Source organism: Bombus vosnesenskii, unplaced genomic scaffold, assembly GCF_011952255.1.
Source record: "Bombus vosnesenskii isolate JDL3184/JDL3185 unplaced genomic scaffold, Bvos_JDL3184-5_v1.1 scf7180000013263, whole genome shotgun sequence".
Taxonomy (NCBI): domain Eukaryota; kingdom Metazoa; phylum Arthropoda; class Insecta; order Hymenoptera; family Apidae; genus Bombus; species Bombus vosnesenskii.
In genome coordinates, this window is record NW_022882923.1 from 5,298,191 (window position 1) to 5,317,362 (window position 19,172).

Below are 19,172 nucleotides of genomic sequence, written 5' to 3' on the forward strand. Positions count from 1 at the left end.
GTTTCTAAGCAGATAAGATGCGTTCCACTTTGTACAAAGCGGAATTGCGTAAATCACCGGGTTCTAGTCGCGGCATTAGTCGAGTAATAAAAAGCTCCCACAGCAAAGAATTCGATCCCACGCACCGAAATGCGCCAAGTAACGCGCGTTTTCCTATTGCGTAAAGTGCGGAGAACGCCTGTGGCGGATCATTTCCCGGTACACGACTCGGTAATTCTGTCCCGCTGAAGTTCCCCCGTACAATGCTCATTTTTTCCTTTTTTTTTTTTTTTTCACTTCCTAGTCCTCTCCTTTCCGAGATCCACTCGAAAGCCTTTTCCCCCGTACTATCGATCGTTGGTACTCGATACGGCAAACAACGGCCGCGTTCATCGTTTCCGATTTTTAATATGCGCGCGTCCTTTCTCGATTCTCGGTAGGCCGATGCCATTTCGAGAGATCGTTCGCGGGACAAAACTCATGAACAGAACTGCGTAACGAAAAATAGATCCAAATACGACTATAATTTAAAAACCAAATGTAAAAACAATTTTCATGGCGTGTGATCGACGGACGTCATACTTACTGAATGTTCAATAAACTTTCTTGCGAAAGATAAGAAATATGACTTATCGTGCTCTGTCCGTGTAATCTCCGGGCATTTTGTATCATTTTACATTTAACGAGTAAAAATCCGGCTGCAACTCGACGTTCTTACGAGAGGAAGAAGAAGATCGATAATCAGGATATAAGAGAGTAAGAAGGAGTATAGTCACGCACGCACAATGTATCCGCGGCATAACGGCGAGGTTTATCGGGCATGAAAACGAAAAAAGCAAGGAGAGAGAGAGAGAAAAGGAAAGCGCGGAAGAAAGGGCAGAAAACGGCGTTTCAGCATTTCTTCGCGGCGATCTCCAGAACGATCTAAATATTTATAATTCCCCAAAGCCTAACTCTACCCCGTTCGCACCGCTATGAATTATTAATGTCGTGCCGTGCTACCGTATGCCGGTGCACGTTGCTATGCATTTCTGATACGTGTACTTTGTCTTCGAGATATAAGGATGGTCAGGGCCTCGCGGATATAAGGGGCGATAAAATGATCGTCTCACGTGCCAGCGGCCATTAGAATTTAATGAAATCAGGATAAATCAAAACGATCGGGTTCGCCACGGGACTCACGATTGAAATACATGCACCGTTTTGTCTACCGACACCTGAGAGTTATTCGTGATGTAAGAGCCGAGTGCCGATGTCCAACTATCTCTTCTTTTTATTTTCGAAATCTTTTCATACGAAGAATCCAAGATAATATTTTTTATTAACCGTGCTTATTATCAACTTCGTCGCATGTAATTATCATGCACCGTAAAGAATGATCGCGGATCACTGTGGCGGCTCGTTAAGACGCTCGCTTGGTGTATCGTGACGCAACGAAGAAAATGCAATTTCTCTGATCGCATATTTATAAACTGCCGCCCGGTATCACAGGTTTCGACATTCGATCGCGTTGCGCTCGATCGTCCGTTTTAACCAGCACACCGCAGCTACGTATGTATCTGGCCTTCGATAATGCGATAAACAAAATTCACGGATAATTCGCCTGCATTAAAACAGATTGAAAAAGAAAGGAAAGAAGGATAAGAAAAAGAGATGGAATTTTGAGCAAATTATGGATCGCGTGATCCACCTTGACGCGTTCGACGATCCTCGACACCGAAATGTATCGTGCAGTTGGATCGGACAGCAGGGGCCCTCGTCGGATTGTGGGAAAACATTATACATCGTTGGTCGCGGCGTTTCACGTGGAATATTCCTCGAACCAGGCCTCGTTGTTCGGGTAAATAAGTTACAGCGTAATGGGTTTCTCGTATTAACGAGACCCGTTTCGCTTCTCGAAACCAATAAGCGAACCAGCACACGGCGGCTGTATCCTGTCGATGTGCTATCTAATTTCCTTGTTACGTAATTCTATGTGGATTCTGGATAGAATCGTAGTAGCCTGAACACGGTCAAAGCAGCAGGAAGGGTCCTTTCCAGTGGTAATTTCTTGCGGTATAACAAACATGTATCCAACCGAGAGCAGCCGAAGCCGATTAACTGATGCATCGCTAAATTTACGACAACCAAGCCGGTTTACGACCGTTTTTGATACCGAGATTAGAAGAAATCGTTATTATACATATACATATATGTATTATATGTATTATAGAAGTGGAACTGTGTTTCTAAAACCGCTCGATACACGTATTGCCAATTCAGAGCCCGAAGCAGAGTTCACCTGTGGATACCTGAACGAAACTAATCGCAATGTGTCCGACGGATCGATCCAGCCGATAATGGTTCACGACAAAAAGCTTGCTAAATGCGAGGCGTTGTTACGCTCGCTCGCCATCGTGCTTAACGCAAATTGCAAAACTGCCGAGTCGGCGTTACGACCTTGCGACACGCGAGACACCCGCGATAACACCCGGTTACCAACGCTAAACCGAGAATCACACTCACGACGAGCCCCTTTCCTCGCCAAATTAATCACTCTCGTTTCGATGATTCATAAATACACCATTAATCAGACGGCCTGAACGATCGTTATCGGATAATTCGATTACTACGATGGAATTGATAAAATTGTAGATTTATATAAACGAATGTTGTCGTCCTTTGTGGATGATAATTGCGAGATAAAGTTTGATAGTTTCTTTCGCGATAAATATAATAATCGTATTAAAACGTAGCTACGACGGTACAGAGATTTAATTTAATTAAACAAATTAACTTAATTTCATATAACTTAATTACCATACTTAAACTTGAATTATCCAGTAGGCGATCTACGAGGTGTTGCAAACTACGTTGTTGATCGAAGACGTTCAGTCAAACGAACCTTCCATCTTACCAGATTGCGCAATACAAATAAGTCTTTCTGAATATCACGAAACAACACCGCGGTTCGAATCGATCGAAATGTTCGTTCACAAACGCCGTACAACGTACCAACCATGCAACGCTTGTGTTAATCAACGCGCATCGCGGGTCGTTCAAGATGCCCCGAAACGTTGCACAGTTGTTGCAATATAACATAAAACTTGCTTACTACACAATTTGAAAATAACATGGCTGAAGTTACACGAAGATCAGGTATCGAGTAATTTCTATCAGTGGCTACAATGTTTCTCATTCGCGTTGTATCGTTGCTACATGCTACACAAGGTTCTCATAATGAAGAGTCGATAAGAAACCTCGCAGCAGGATTCCTAATAATTTGCCTAACGATTTCACCCAACGTTTTCCTTCGCTAGATGCTTTCCACTATCGACGATCGGAGAAACTCGATAATTCATTGCTATTTCGATTACTCTCTGAGATTTTCACGAGAACGTAATGCTCGTACGATTTGATGGATTTAACGTTAAGAACCGTATTTAATATCCGGGCTACCAGACTCGTAATTTATCGTAAAAGTTTTATAAATATACATACAGGGATTTGGAATCTTGCGGAATGCTTGTTACAGTATATGGCTTAGCTCGAATCATATATTTTTCCATAGACCTTGCATTTGAATTCCTTTGATGCAAGTTTTATACTTTTAGTGTTGAACCTCTCGCGAATAATTAAAACGTCGACTTTCACTTTGATCTTTTTGGTACAAGCTCTATACTCTGGAAACTGCCAGTTCTCGTGTTAAACTTATCATAAATTAAAACACTAAGTTTGCTTTTGATCTTTTCGATACGAGTTTCATACTTCAATAATCGATAGCTCTATTATTAACGTTATTATTGAAATAGTTGCAATAAAGTATGGCAAATTAAAACGCCAAACTTCATTTTGATTTCTTTCGTACAAGTCTCATAGTTTTAATAGCCATAGTATCCAATGTCTTGTAAATAAAATACTAATGTTCCTGTGCGTAGCACACAGATATGGCAAACGAGGCAACGCGAACGAGACTGGAAATAATGTCCTTAATATAACCACCTATTCCCACTTTTCATTAACCTAAAATTACATCCGCGTCGCGATGCTGAACGTACGATATTCTTGCACGCGATACTTGTTGAACGTTATTCCCAAATCAGAGGGCGAGGTAAATTGAATTTTATGGATTTAACGCCATGTGGATGACCATGGGTGTTTCGAGCGTGTTCGTAGCAAATGCAACTGAAGTATACATATAGCGAGTGTCGGTCGCACGGCACCGGCATAACAAGTAAGAGAAACGGGACCTAAAATAATGTACTTAATATCGCTGCCTTCCATTTCCCGGCTATACGCCCTCCATTCGGAACAGAACAGATGTACGGGATACTAATGGGCCGCGTACCATTGTAACGTATGCTTTCCAGGCTATGTATGCAACACTTGTTGAACATTAGTCTCATTCTGCTTGAGAATTTTGTAGGCTCGACGTCGTTGATCCTCTTAGGTACGCCACAAACGTCGCATTGAATCTCTAAACTTTCGCGAAAGGGACAAAAATACCCCAAAACTTCTAATCGATATTTATACCTTGACAATGACGGAATTTTCAGGCAGACTCCTACGTTGCTGTTCCAATTAATCGTGTCAAAATCGATGTATTAAAGTTCATATTAATAAACGATTTAATTATAATATATAATTATAATTTAAATATAATAATGATTTCTATTATAAACGAGCTTGCAAATTAACAAAGAAACGTATCCAGAATTAGAAGTCTAATGAAAATCTCCAAGTTATCGAGATCTAATTTACAGTCTCTAATTTTTCACAAAACGAATCAGAATATTCGGAAAATTTACGGACCTCGTTTTCTTCTCCGTACAGGATATACAACCTAAGTTAACCGAAGGTTACATCGTTAGATAAAGCAGTTTGACTAAGTTTGCTCTCTCTCTCTCTCTTTCTCTCTCTTTCTCTCTGTCTATCCGGAAGGCAAGGCCAGATCTCGTCTGGCGTTCGAAACATCGAGTAATCCGTGCAACGACATTGCTCCGTAACAATATGACATGCCGTGCTCCATTCCTTGCGTGCAACACTTGTTGAACGCTTCTCCTTTGAGTCGGCGGACGAAATTTCACGGATCGAACACGCCACTGACCGGTCTAACGTCGAGTCTGCATAACAGCTAGCGAGATAGGTAATAGCATAATACGCGGCGAGAGGGACGAGGCGGAAACAAGGCTACTTCGCTCGAGATAGTCACGTAGAAGGAGGCGGAATACGACCCTGATTGCCAAGGAGAAATCTGCAGCGTGATCTCGCACGAGCTACAACCGTGGAATAACGTGTGTCTTCGTTTCATGGCGCACGCGAGAAGAAGAAAAGGAGAACGACGAGACTCGAGTTCGAGTATAAAAGTTGTTACATATTAAGAACGATCTTGATACATCCTTATCGGTGGATATATTCGTCGTTACCAACCAGCCGAAAGGAGCCGCCATTCGTTTGCTTAATCCACTCGTTCGCAATAAAGAGATCACCTGAGCAACGAGAATAGGATATTCCTTAAGTAGCAGTCGCTTTACACGACGAGTCTCTGCGTTATCATAGAACTAACGCTGTCGCAGATAAACCTGAGAAAATATTTGCTTACGAAACTAACGAACCCTTTGTCGAAATGAGCGTAGCTAAGAGAACATGGTTACGCCATTGTTGTCCCAAGGAAAGATTACTATAGCGATCCGTTCTTTGTGCAAGGTTGTAGCTAGTTTACGAAGTCAGCCAGCTAACGCTGCGACAATGTGGGTTAGAGATTAAAAAAGGAATATAAAAAACAGGAAGAAACCTTGCTGCTGGTAATGCTGATGGTCTACGCGTATTCAAAAGGAGTACCGAAACGTTTAAACCCGGATAATATGATTTTACACGGCTCGAAACACGAGCAAAGTTCCGAAGGAATAAAAGAAGGCGTTAAGTGGAACGCTTGCACGATCAGCAAGAATATACTGCGGATCTCGATAAACACGCTGCACGTTCCAATAAAAACGAAACCATTCGAAACGAAATTACAGGCATCTGGCTGTGGCCATTGATGGACGGGCAAATGGATTCGAAATAAATTCACCGATCCAACGCGGGCTACGTCATTTAATTATAGATAATTATTCGTGACAGCGGTACTGACGCGTCCCGACCAGCCTGGTTATATAACATTCGTAAATCGTGCCAGAACTGGCCGCGATCTTACGACTCGCAAACGTCACTGACCAGTAAGTGGGCGAATAGAGTCATAACACGTACGGTCGAGCTGGCGAACGTGCACGGGGACGAAGGTTTAGTCACGCATTCGACCGGGCTATCGGATCCGTATGGAATCCTTGCCTCGCACACAGGAACACCTGGCCGTAAGCGTCACGGTTAATTTGCACTTTCTATGAATTTTAATCAGCCTGTGAGCAGAGAAGGATCCGGAGACAATGGCACGTAGGGACCGACTACGATTATCGATCGTATGGGTTCCGATGTTCGACCGTGTATCTCGTCCGACGCCGCGACCCCAAGGAACAATCCCAAAACCACAAACCCAATGAACAGTCCTTATATTCCTTATACGCAAAAAATTCAAAGTCCTCCTTGGTTTACAGATTACGGCTACAAGGTTACATTTTCGTTTCACCTAACAACAAAGAGAGCAATGAGAAGGAAGAAACGGCGGAGATCACAGGAGAGAGGGAAAGGAACGCGCTTAATGATCGCGTGTTCCGCACAGGTGATCGCGAGGTCAAACGTTGCTTCTCCAAAGTCCGATAACCACCGACTACGAACGAAATGATTAACGATAGCCTGAGAAAACCAGACGTAGAGCCGAAGAAGAGAAAAAGAACGATGCGAGGGAAGAAAGGTGTGCCATATGGAATTCGGTATATAGCAACGGTAAAATCTGCGATGGGATTAATAGAAATCGGAGAGTGTTACGGCACCTCAGGCGCGGACAATCTGCACTTGAAATCTAGACAGCGAACGATGAAGACTAGAAGCGAAGAGGAACAACATTTGCTGGCAGCAAACCGTGTAAACAGCAATTCCTTTTTCGTGTTGGTGCAGTAACGTTGCTAAAAAAGAAAATGGCACAATGACCTGGGACACGCGGTGTTACACGCGGGTCACCTACGCGAAAGCGAGCGAGCAAGCAAAGAGGATGCGGAACGTTTGGTGCATGGTGCAACTCGCGTACCACGCGGGCGTGCACGCGTGCATATCAATTCCGCGGGCGCGGAGGAGTCGCCAAGATCTCATGTAAATCATCGAGACAAGATGGCTCCTCCCTATTTTCTTGGCGCAATGTGCACGCAACGACGGAGCGGTAATGCTCGAAGCATGTTTGAAAAGCGAAAACGTGGTTCATCGGGGGACCAGAGATCGAGCAAAGAGGAGAGACGGAAGGAGAGAAAGAGAGCGGACGAGCGTCGAGTGTTACACGCGTGAATAGTGCGTTTCGTTGTATAATGCGCGCGAGGAACACACCGAGCCGATGCACTCGCGCAACGGTCGACCAGACCGAAGTATACTTCATCGTAAATCATGACGAACAACTATTTACTTATCGTAGAATCGTAAATAAGGAGACAAAAAGACACGCTCCATACCGGCGAAAATTCACTTTACAATGCCAATGAAATTCTGAAAAGTTCCGTACAAAGGATATAATAAGTTCATAAAAATTTATTACGGTAAGTGTTCAAATTGTTTCGCGAGTCATCGTACGTAAGATAAGAAAGCATACTTTTGATTTGACGTTATTATCTCTAAAGCACTTTTTGAAAGAAATTTCTATTTTTCTTGGTGCAGCGCCACTTAAGAGAGGTAGTCCATTACTTTTATTGCCCGACCATCTGTACGTTACCTGAATTACCGTAAACTATTTGTCCTCGTTCGCGACACAGCACCGGTATTTTCCCGAAACAGAATTATTTCCCTCTCTAATCTCCTCGAATCAGCCCGGAAAGTATTCCGGTTAAAAGAAACTCACCTATTTCACTCTCAACGATCAAGGAACACCAAGAATCCGATCGACTGGAATTCGTAATCAAGCCGATGAACGATCGAATTACCGTGATGTACGACGAGCCTGCTGACATCCAACCATCGGGAGGAACCACCGAGAGCAGACCAACCGTCTGTCGATGTCTAATTACGCACTGATTTTGTCCCTTCTCATTTTCGTTCGGTCTTCACAACGTTAAGTAACTAACGGTCCTGCGGGACGAACCTGCGCAACTTTCGTGGTAGACAGAGAGGATCAAACCGCATCGAAAGCCTCCCCTACCTAAGCTTCGGCCAGACTCCTCGAGACACCCCTTTTTCGCCTAGCTAAGTCAAATCGACCGAACGTGCTCATCGGCCCCTGTAATCGAGACGCGAATCTTTCTATCCCTGCGCAGGTAAAACGTGTGTGTACGTTGCAAAGCGGCCTGGTAAACGCAAACTACACAGGGTGTTAAAATATCAATCTGTCGACGTTTTAAATTACACGCGAGAGAGATCTCGGACGCACGTGTCGCACAGGGACCGGTATCGTTAGACTGTGAATCAACGACGGAAAGAAACGGGCGCAGGCCGTACTTCTGTAGCCAGTTACGATGACTAGGGAGAACGAGGGAAAAATGTAAACGGAAGAAGCGAGCTAAAAGTGCAAATAAGTAAACCGCTAACGACTCTGCCTAGTCGCTTCTCTCGGCAGATTTGCAAGACGTATTTGCAGACTCCACCTTAAACCGAGCCACATGGCTACGCGTATACTTTCTAATTATATAGTATCTTCCCGCCATCAGCTGTGCTCGTTGGCTGACCGAGAAACTCGCCGGGATAAAAAAGAAGGCGGGGGCAAAGTCGAAGAAAACTCGGCACTCGACGGATAGCTCTCGACGAAAAGGTGGGAGATGCGCAACCATTATAAACCTGCGACACGTTGCGCGATTCGCGCTATTGCAAAACGAGAAAATAGAGGGGTCAATGCGCGCGATCGCGGCGTTATCCCTGGAGAGGAAAAAGAGGATTTCAAGCGCGATCTTTCGACCATGGTCAGAGGAGCGCAAAAAAGAAACTCGTAAGAAGAGTTAACATCCCGTACGGTTTCGAAATGATAAATAAAACGAACGAACAAAATTTAAAATAAGAAAGCGTGCTGCATAGTGCGCAAAGGGGATATAATAACGCGAAAGTTAGTACGCGCGGCCCCGAAGAAAACAAACGATCGGTGATATGTTTGCAAAAAGGGTGCTAGGTAACAGTGTGTGATACCACTGTGTAGAGTACGATACAGAGGTTGGCCGTGCAACAACCTCGTAGTTCACCGACTACGCCTGCAGCTTCTGTACGCCACGCGAACATGCACCATCCACTTTCCTATTTTGCGTTCAGTAGCGACCGCTTCATTTCGATAACGGTAACGCAGCTCGATCGTTCTGCCAATTTTGTTGCCAATTCAACCGGACCGATCGTAAAGACGATCAAAGTTGAAGGCACAGTAAATTGACTACGAAGCGATCAGACGGTCAGACCGACTTTTTCTACTTCCGCGCTTTCCGGAATATGACTCACCTTCTAGTCTCGTTCGGATTAGACAAGTCGCTTTCGAATTCAAGACGTTTGAGTTCAATAACTCTACTTCAAGTTTCTGTACATATAAGTGAAGTTGCTTTGAAGTCGTTTCGATGTAAATGAAATACTTCAACTTCGCTTAAGGCTTTAGAAATTAGGTATTCCAAAACAATTGAAAGAACGGATTCACGTTTGTAAAACGGTTTCAGATAACTCGAAGTCGAGTGACTTGACTAATAAGAACGAGCTTATGACGAAGATGAAAACCTGCAACTCAAGCAAGTAACAGGTTCGTATTCCGTACGTAACAAAACGATAGATTCGCTACTATAGTAATTTCAAGACGCTTCGATTCAAACAACTCGATTAATTTGAACGGAGCGTTAGGAATTCTTACAAACAATCTCGTTTCCCGATACATACATCAAAGTTTGGGAAACGTCGGGTAAAACTTGAGGCACACGAGTAACGTGCTCTAATAGGTCGAAGCACGAAGCAATTACTCAAGCTACAGCATCGAAAACAAGCAGTCATCTTTCGAAACGTCTTTCGAGACTAGACGCCTACGCTAAAAACCACTTGCAGAACAAACTCCATCCAAGTTGTAGCGAACGAAGGAAGTACATGTTATACGATTATCAAGAAGTAACAGGATGGTTATTCGCAAAACGGTCCCGTTGCTAATGGATAGACGCGTCGGAGGAGAAGGTCAGTTTGGCGTTGGTAAAGGGTCAGCCACATAAAAACGTAGATCGACTCGAGCTTTCGAAGAGAACAGGTTTTTCACAGTTCGCTATTTCTTCGCTCGTGTAACATCGCTCCCGTTCCGCGCATAATACTCGCATAGAAACCTGCGGTGCACCTATTCTCGCCGGGGACCCGTGAGAAAGGACACGGAAGATCGACGATCGCTTGTAAACATCGAGAAGAGTTGCGGAAATTTTCGCACGACCCTGATATTTTACGAGCCGTCTGTGCACGTGATCCGTACCGCGCCCACGTACCATCCATACGTACGATTCTTTTTTTTCTTAACCGTTGTTCCGTTTCTATACGTCGAGCTCGCGAATTCTACGCTAGAGAGAAACCTGTACGATAATATAGGGTGTTGCAGTTTTTTCCGACTGAACTTTGTCGGGACATTTTAGGAGTATAAACGATAAAAGAATATTACACGGACGTAGGTCGTTTAAGGTTTTATCACAAAAATTATAGGAAAAATAAAACCTTAGTCTTCGTTATTGCGATGAGTTAATACGGAGAATCCATTGATCATTTGAGATGAAGTTGAATCCATCTTCGTCGAATAATAAATATTATTTCTTACCACTATCAATCTTCTGTCGATGAACGTCTAACTAATGATTAGTAATTACGTCGATTGTGAGCCTATCGAAGGATTTTATCATAGCATAAAAACTACAGCTTTGTTAACGCGTCCCTTTTTTTTCCATCACGATATTAACGTATTACAACTTGGTAATGAAGCTTCGAATCTGCTATCTTCATATAATATTTTTATATCATTCGTACCTATAAAATATAATTTGACTAGAAAAAGTCTGAAACACCCTGTATTCGTTGAACATAGAAAAAAAGGTGCTGCAGCAGCAGCAGAAGAGCAGCGAAGTTGAACGAAGTTTAACTTCGTTAAAGGCTTAGAGGGAAACTTTGAGCGACGGTATTTTCAGGCTGTCGCGAGCACGAATAGGGTAACAAGCCCTATTCCAAGTTCTTGCCACGGCTAAACGTGTCGTGGCAAGATTGCGTACCAACCGGGAACGATTCGAATCTCGCAAAAGTCGCGGCGTAAGTTCACGACGCTTGGTACATACGCGTCTAGTAATCAGAAACTCGCGTGCTCGACTTTGTGTACGCGGTCAACGTCTCGAACGTCATAAATTATATCATGACCCTGCGGTAGTTCGTGATCAAGATGATCTATAGGTACTAGAATATTCACATGGGGATAGGTCATGAGCGTAGACGGAAGAAGAGGAACGAGGAAATATTCCAGTTGTTTACGAGATGGTTTCTCCGCGGAAGAAGAGGAACGAGGAAATATTCTAGCTGTTTACGAGATGGTTTCTCCACAGTTGATCTAGGATAGATTCAACTTAGCTAAATCCCGTAGTTGGAGTATCGCCAGAGAGCAGAGAGAGAGAGAGAGAGAGAGAAAGAGAACACTTAAGAGCGCAATCTCTTCATCTAAATGAACCCGTGGCACGAAAATTACCCATTGTAACTGAGGCTATTTTTCTTGCACTTCAAAAGCCCGCGTACCTATAGTAGAAAGAAATTCACACGAGCTCTTATATGATCGCGATCTTCATACAATAGTTCATAAAAATATTCCAACATTTGTAGAAATCTTTTATGAATATATTATGCGTTTACGAAACATTTTGCAATTTAATTAGCATTGTAATGAGACTCGACTATCACTTTGAAGCTACAAAATATTTCATGAAAATACCCTTAACACACTATACATAAGATAGTTATTTATATTATCGTATAACAAATATCTTGTAACTTCTATATAGCTTCTCAACAATTTAAAAATGTTTTATAATACATGACACGTAAAGTTTCCTACGTCCGAATACTTTCGTGAACCACCGTATGTGTACGCGAGTGTGTATCCTGAATTTTAGAAAAAGCAAGAGAAAAGAGAAGAACGTGTATTTGAGCGAACAATCATACACCGCTGCGCAAAGAGAAGCCGGCGTCGTATACGAGGAATTAAACAATCGACCGATTGTTATCGGGCGTGACGTCTAATAAATATGCAACGGGAATGCATCTACCCGGCGGTCTGTAAAACAAAAAACATCGGAGGTACCCCGGAAATCGTTTAATGGCGCCGGCAGTTCGGACACGCCGACAGCCTCCGAAAATTTCTACCTTGCGAGCATGCGATTTAAAGCGAGTCTAATTTTAAAGCAAACAAAGAGTTAACATTTATTACGGCCGCTCCTCTCTGCCATCAACCAGTTCAATTGGCTACAATTGTAAACTCATTATGACGAGGCAGACTAAACAAAAAAAATATTGAAAAACGTCAATGTCAAGGCTTGCGCGATCTTTCCTAGTTTTCCTCTCTCTTTTTTTTTTCGTTTTTTGCTCGTTAAAACGAGAAACAACGAGCGAACAGCGTTTCTTTTAACGACCTTTCCACGCGCATACGTAGAGAACGCGTGATTAAAAAGATGTGCACGTTTTGGAAAAGGTACGCGCCGCTCGATTCTCTCTTTGCCTCGTCGTTCCTACTAATTTAAATCTCGGCATCGTTATCCAAGAACATCATCGTTACCCAATTATACTTATACGGTAAATGACAAAGTGATGGTCGTTTTTCGGATGAAGTCACCGATGTCATCTCAAGGTCGGCCTTTTTTACACGGTAATAAAACGCACATGACGATGCAATTTTTCAAGTAACCGATAACATTTTTCTTCCTTATTTCTTTTTTTATTTTTGCGTAACATGTTGACCGTCATGAGTAATCGTTATTCGTGATCGATATTGGGTTTACCAGAGACGCTGTATGATGAAACATTTAAATTACATAAACGCTGTTGTGCGTCCGTTCTATGTATAAAACAAGGCCCTGTAATTAAAAAAGAATTCTTGTCGCAGCCCACGCGTTAAGTAATATAAACTGGAACAAATAAAAAAGTTGAACGCACGACGATAAAGGGGCGCGTATCAGATAACAATTTTTAATCCACCCTAGGCCTTAGTTAGGTAATTTCGCGAGCCTCGATTTAACCGGGCTACCTCGGTCCCGATTAAGCCAGTCAATCGAGACCCCGCTGTAATTCGTATCCACGTGTTTGCAGCAAGAGAGGGGAGAGAATGAAATGACCCGGACGACCGGCGAAGGTCCTTCGACTTTCCGAAGCACCGAACGGAACGCGTTTTCGCGTTCAAAGACGCGAGACCGATCGTCGTTCGAACGGAACGAAATTTCCAAGGGGCGGATGAGACAGGAATCGGAAACGACGAGCAAACCGAGCTCCCGACTAGCGAAAAATAGTCTTTCCAGGCAACTCGAACGAAACGAATTCGAATGGAACGGGCGTGTTATTCGTATTTCAAGCGAAAATAATCGGCTCAACCATCGCGATATCCTGCCGTATGCATTGTCAATGTTCTACGGTCATGCCGCGTTAACTGATCATCGGTATTACGAGAATTTTATCCGGTCGATTGTAGAAGATGTAATTCTAGGTAGATAGGAAAACCTGACGCATTTACGACCATCTATTTTACACACAGTACTGTCATATAAATTTCATAAACCACCTGTCGAACAAAACTGTTTTACTTTAAGAAATGCGTAGAAGGATAACAAGTATCGCGTATCTATTTCAATTTTGCAGTTACATCATAGAGAGTATTAAACGCGAGAAACAGTAATTGCTTCAACAAATTTCATTAATTAAGGATACGATCTTTGTTTGCTATCTTTTGCTATTTACAAGAATGGTAATATACCTTATACATACGTAATGCTAATAGTTAGTTCCAAGAAGCGATGGGGATATAAACGGGCAGTTAACGAAGCAAAATACTAGTCGGCTAACGTAACACTGTTATACCTGTTCGTTGATCAAGTTCAACGACCGTAAATTTTATTTTCGAAAATCCAAGTACCTCGAAGCCTGACTCCTATAACCGAGCGAGTGTAGTCCCGATCTCCACTTGACATGACTTTAACGCGCGTATCGACGAGCCACCGGGGACCGTATAAAGGGACCGTGATTTGCCTAAGCAAACCTAACGGGTCTGACTCTAGATACGAGTCAATGAAAAGAAACATACTTGCACGATATCGATCGAGCGAATTCCATTTGATTGATTCGTACGCTAGATCTTTTATAAGATCCACAGCTTCTTAGCCTCGTTATCTTGCCGCGATGCTTCTACTTTTAGCCTTATGTAATTTCATCGTACTATAAGTCCCGAAATTGTATAGTATTGTAATTTATTTACTTTTTTGCCTAGTTTAGGATATCATACTTTTTTCAATAAGTCACAAGATTTCTGGCAGTTAATTTAATTTTATTAACCGTAATATTATTTTACACCGTAATTTTATTACTAAATGTGAGTAAATAAATTATAAAATACGAGTTGATTTTCAGTTCCAATGCTATCTCCAGGCAGTATCCTTTTTTGTCTATATTTCTAAGTTTCACGTACGCTAAAGGTTTAGGTACTCGAAAGCTTCGACTGATTAGATAAATAAATAAATTCAATATCGTTGTATAAAAAAGTATTCACAAATAACCGAAGGCTGACGATCCGATCGAAGGATAAATGAAAGTGGTCCCGAAGCTACCTACCTATGGTCACCAGCGTAAATCAATCTCGTTGCCGATGTGATATCGAATCTCAACTATGTATATGGAGGATGGTGGAAGCCCAAAGGCTCGAGTGGACCGTAATAATTTACCACCGAGGAACTTGCCAATGTGAACGTCCCCTCCAATTGAGAAACACTGGGGTTACTACGGCCACTCGCAGACAGCGAGGCGCACAAGAGACGTTCGCGCAATAGTGTGTCATTTGAGATTGAATAATCGCGTTTCACGATTCGAAAAGCGCAATCGATATCGCTGCGTGAGTCCGAGAACTTGATAACTGATAACGCGATCGATAGCGAGTCTCCGATGAACCTGAACTTTCATCAAACGTTAAAATCGGAGCTAAAATCGATTCATGATCGATGATAAAATCTTCAACTCTGAGAAAACCGAATGTAAAGTTAAATCTGTATGTTTCGAAACGTTCAAATATGTTGCTATATCCGATCGTAAAGATTTGTAAATTCGTAACAAAATTCACTAGATGAATGAGAATATTATGTATCACTTTTTGTGTTTATCTTATTTTTGCAAAGATACACTTACACTATTTTTCCATCGAGGTCTTGATTTATTATAATAGAACTAATGGATTAGAGTTTAACCGATGGGAAAACTATGAAGCCTAAAAGTCTGTGGTAGGATGAATCTGTTGTGTTCGATTCTGATGAATCGATGAAAAATTGCATTGGTTCTTCCGACTCCCATTTTTAATTTTACTAGCTAACTTGAATTGGTCCAACTTAATTCGATTGGAATATAATTCTCTGATCGACGTAAATAGAATTCGTCGATTCGGTTTCTATTCGCTAAGAGATAGGGAAACTTGCAATCATCCTGTGTATGCGTCTGTATCAATCCTCCGCGAGATGAAGATAGAAATAAAGGCGATTGCGTTCGACAAAAACTTTGTCGCGAATAGGTCCCTCGTGAATAAAATGCAATCGACTCTCCTGGACGAGCGTATTGTTTCAGACCAGCGTTCAGCCCAGAGAACAATTCAATCCCGTTCTCTGCAGCCCACTTTTTTCCACGATTTCCTGCGTTACTAAATACCGGCAGCGTGACTATCCGCGTCGAATCGATGAATTCGATCGATTGAATTTCGACAAATATCCATTATACACCGAAAGCACTATTTCCAAAAGAATAGTGTACCGGTAGCGCTAGAAGCGACGGGAACACGACAAATCGCATTTCCGCCGTTCGTAGTTCTCGATACTTTCACGAACGTAACAATGCAATCACGAACGTAAACAACGATCAACATAAACATTACAATTATCTAGAATCCTGGCAATAGTCTTTTGTTGTCTTTTAGTAAAGCTTTAAATTACCCATATCTAACAGTGTAATAAAATTGTTTCCTTATTTATATTTCTATCCCAGAATAAATTTATTCGGAAAAAAAGAAATGGAATACCCTACGGAACGAATTAAATATGACAGGGTTAAATGAATTACGTATATTCATTATTGGACACTATTTGAGCAGGTGATCCTTTAATTATTTTGAGCGGTGTGCAGCAGCTTCGTGTAATTACATTACAGTTTACCACCAATTATCGTCGCATTGTTCTACGGGTTCCGTATTATCGGACGTACTACAACGTTTGCAATTAACCGGCTCGTCGTACAATCGGTTTAAAACGATAAACGCGGTGCCATGTCGGTGCGATCTGCGCAACCCCGCCACGCTGTATAAACATGAATTTTATTACAACGGGACAGGGATTCGTCGATAAAACAAAAAAAAAAGAAAAAAAGAAAATGAAAAGCGGTAACAACCGCGTGTCGCTCTTGCTTCATTAGCCAATCGTGCACAATAAGAAATAGCAAGCCCGTAGCCAGGTGACTCACGCTGCGTACCGAGCACGCGAGACCCGATTGCTTTTAAATAGCGATGCATATTATATGCGAGGAAGGTCCACGCTCGCCGACCGATAAATTATAGCCTTCTATATGCTTGCATGCTAAACGCAAGTGAACATTTGTAAGTTGCAAACGAGGAACTTTTTTTCTCCTTTTTTACCTCCTCTTGTTTTTCTTTTTTCACTGTATTCTATTCTAAACAGTTCCGGTATCGAGCTTGCGTGAAACTTTCTTCACGAATAATTCATCGTGACCATGGTACGGTACTACTTCGCTAACTTGCCACGGGTCACGACCTTATCTGGCCAATTATCGAAACAGGTAAATTTCTAGGGAATCCTGACTATCCTTCTATCCTTCGTCAAACGGAGGTGAACTATAGATACCTGACACATTTGTTTATTTTACATACGTGACATAAGAGGTACACTTCTCGAAGTCGATTCCAAGAACCGATGAGGATAGCGAATCACTTAACGAAGTAAAATCCAGTCATTTAACGTGCTATTACCGTCGGTAATGTCACATAATAGGAAAGCAACTTGTAACTTTCGATACACGGCACAAACGAAATTTAAACCGATATAAAGATACATAAATAACACTACCTACTCATTATTATTTCAGAAACGAGTAATGAATCACTATTGTCAAGTGACTAACGTCGACCTCTGAATAACATTGAATTCCCCGAATCGAGTTGATTCTCGTGAACAACATCGGCTGACCGTATCGCTATATACCGCGTAGCGACACTGTCCCTCGAAATCCGACTAATTTCCGAAGTAACACGTTACACCCTCGAAATATCGCGCGCGTTGCACCGTGACGTGTCACCTTGAGACACAGAGAGACCGACTAGTAGAGTGTAGTTGACTCGGAGAAGAGCGCGCACGGTGTTGAACGTGCCGCGAAGAAGAAACACATAAAAGAAAAGGTTCGGAACTGGTTCGGCGAAGTCGAGCGTTCTCGGGTGCGCACGGCGTACACTACGAACAATACGATTTTCTAGGAGGAAACGGTGCAGAAGAAGCGGCCGAGAGGAGGTGGTGGTGTTATACACAGGAGGAGGAGGAGAAGGAGGAGGAAGAGGGAAAAAGAGAAACAGGCACGGAGGGTCGCGGAGCACGTGAAAGGCGATTTAAAGGGAAAAAGAAGGAGGTGGCCTTTAAAAAAAACAACGAAGGAACATGGCGAACCGGTCGCAGCCTCCATTCGTCAGCTGGGAGCTCAGCTGCAGCCGGGCGCGGTGACCTCGACGGAGCTTCACGGAAAACCGAGTCAATTTGCAAGCAATAACGGTGTCATACCGCGCGTACTTTTCATCCGTGATTTAACGACCTTTTGTATCTTTGACACACACACGAAAATACTATTACACATTCGTGTTTCTACACTTTCTTCTTTCTCTCAATTTTTTTCTTTTTTTTTCTTTTGTTTTTGTTTTCTTTTTTTGTTATTAAATTTGTTACTTTTGAACAGTACGTATACACACATATCGATAGATCGGCGAGTTGCTTTCGATCGAGTGACCCGCCGACATTCCGCGGAAACACGGTCATCGGTCACTTTACAGGTGATCGACAGTACCCCCGACCGACTGACAGTTCAACGACATTCGTCTTTACCACTGTATGGAAAAACGCGTTTCCCTTTACATACTTTGTGTAAACGCTCTTATCGATATCGATCACGCCTTAAATCCAAGAGATCTCGACTTCAACGAATCGCGAAATCATTCGAAATCATCCACGTTACTTAATTAATCGGATATTCGATTCGACTATGTTTAACAAAGCTTTTATCCATCACTCCCGATTTTGGTCTACACTTAAGAGAGATGTATAGAAACATGTATGATTTTATCCTTAACTAAACATGTCCATGATATAAACAGTTAAGAATTTTCAGTTCACTCACAATTTGTATAACGAACGTAAGATCCACTAACGTGTCTGTTTACTAAGCGCCGTAAGTCGTTCATCACGTTCGATCTTAATATACACTTGAACAAAAAATGTACAGAAACATAATATATAATTCCATTTATAATGTATAACATCGAACTGACAAGATACTCGTCACGAACGTATATCAGATATACCGATTTAACCGATTTGACAACTGATTTCCAATTCACTCACAATCTATATATTAAAGTTCAAATCGATGAAACAATCGGAAGAAATAAAAGGCTCTCGCGGACTGTTACAATTAAAGGTGAAAGAGGTTACAAGATAGGGATCGGAGCACCTCTCGGTATCGTAAGAAAACTTCACGTATTTACACGAAACGAGACTCCTGAAGAGCTATCGCGATGGCTACACATAATTTGAACGTGAAACGAAGGCGAAGGAAAGGAATTACAGTTTTTAAAAGAAAGACGGTGAACCGGTCGGTGCGTCCGTTCATCAGCT

At 42.3% G+C, this 19,172-nt stretch overlaps 1 protein-coding gene and 1 long non-coding RNA gene across 3 annotated transcripts in view; one reads left to right on the plus strand and one right to left on the minus strand.

The window, feature by feature from the left end:
• Window positions 1-19,172, minus strand: part of LOC117232926 (sestrin-1) — a 150,441-nt gene that overhangs the window by 130,809 nt on the left and 460 nt on the right. The gene's annotated exons all lie outside the window — the stretch shown is intronic.
• On the plus strand, window positions 17,368-18,981 carry LOC117232952. The gene is made up of 2 exons (XR_004493229.1): window positions 17,368-17,692; window positions 17,768-18,981. It is a non-coding gene; the product is annotated as an uncharacterized LOC117232952 (long non-coding RNA).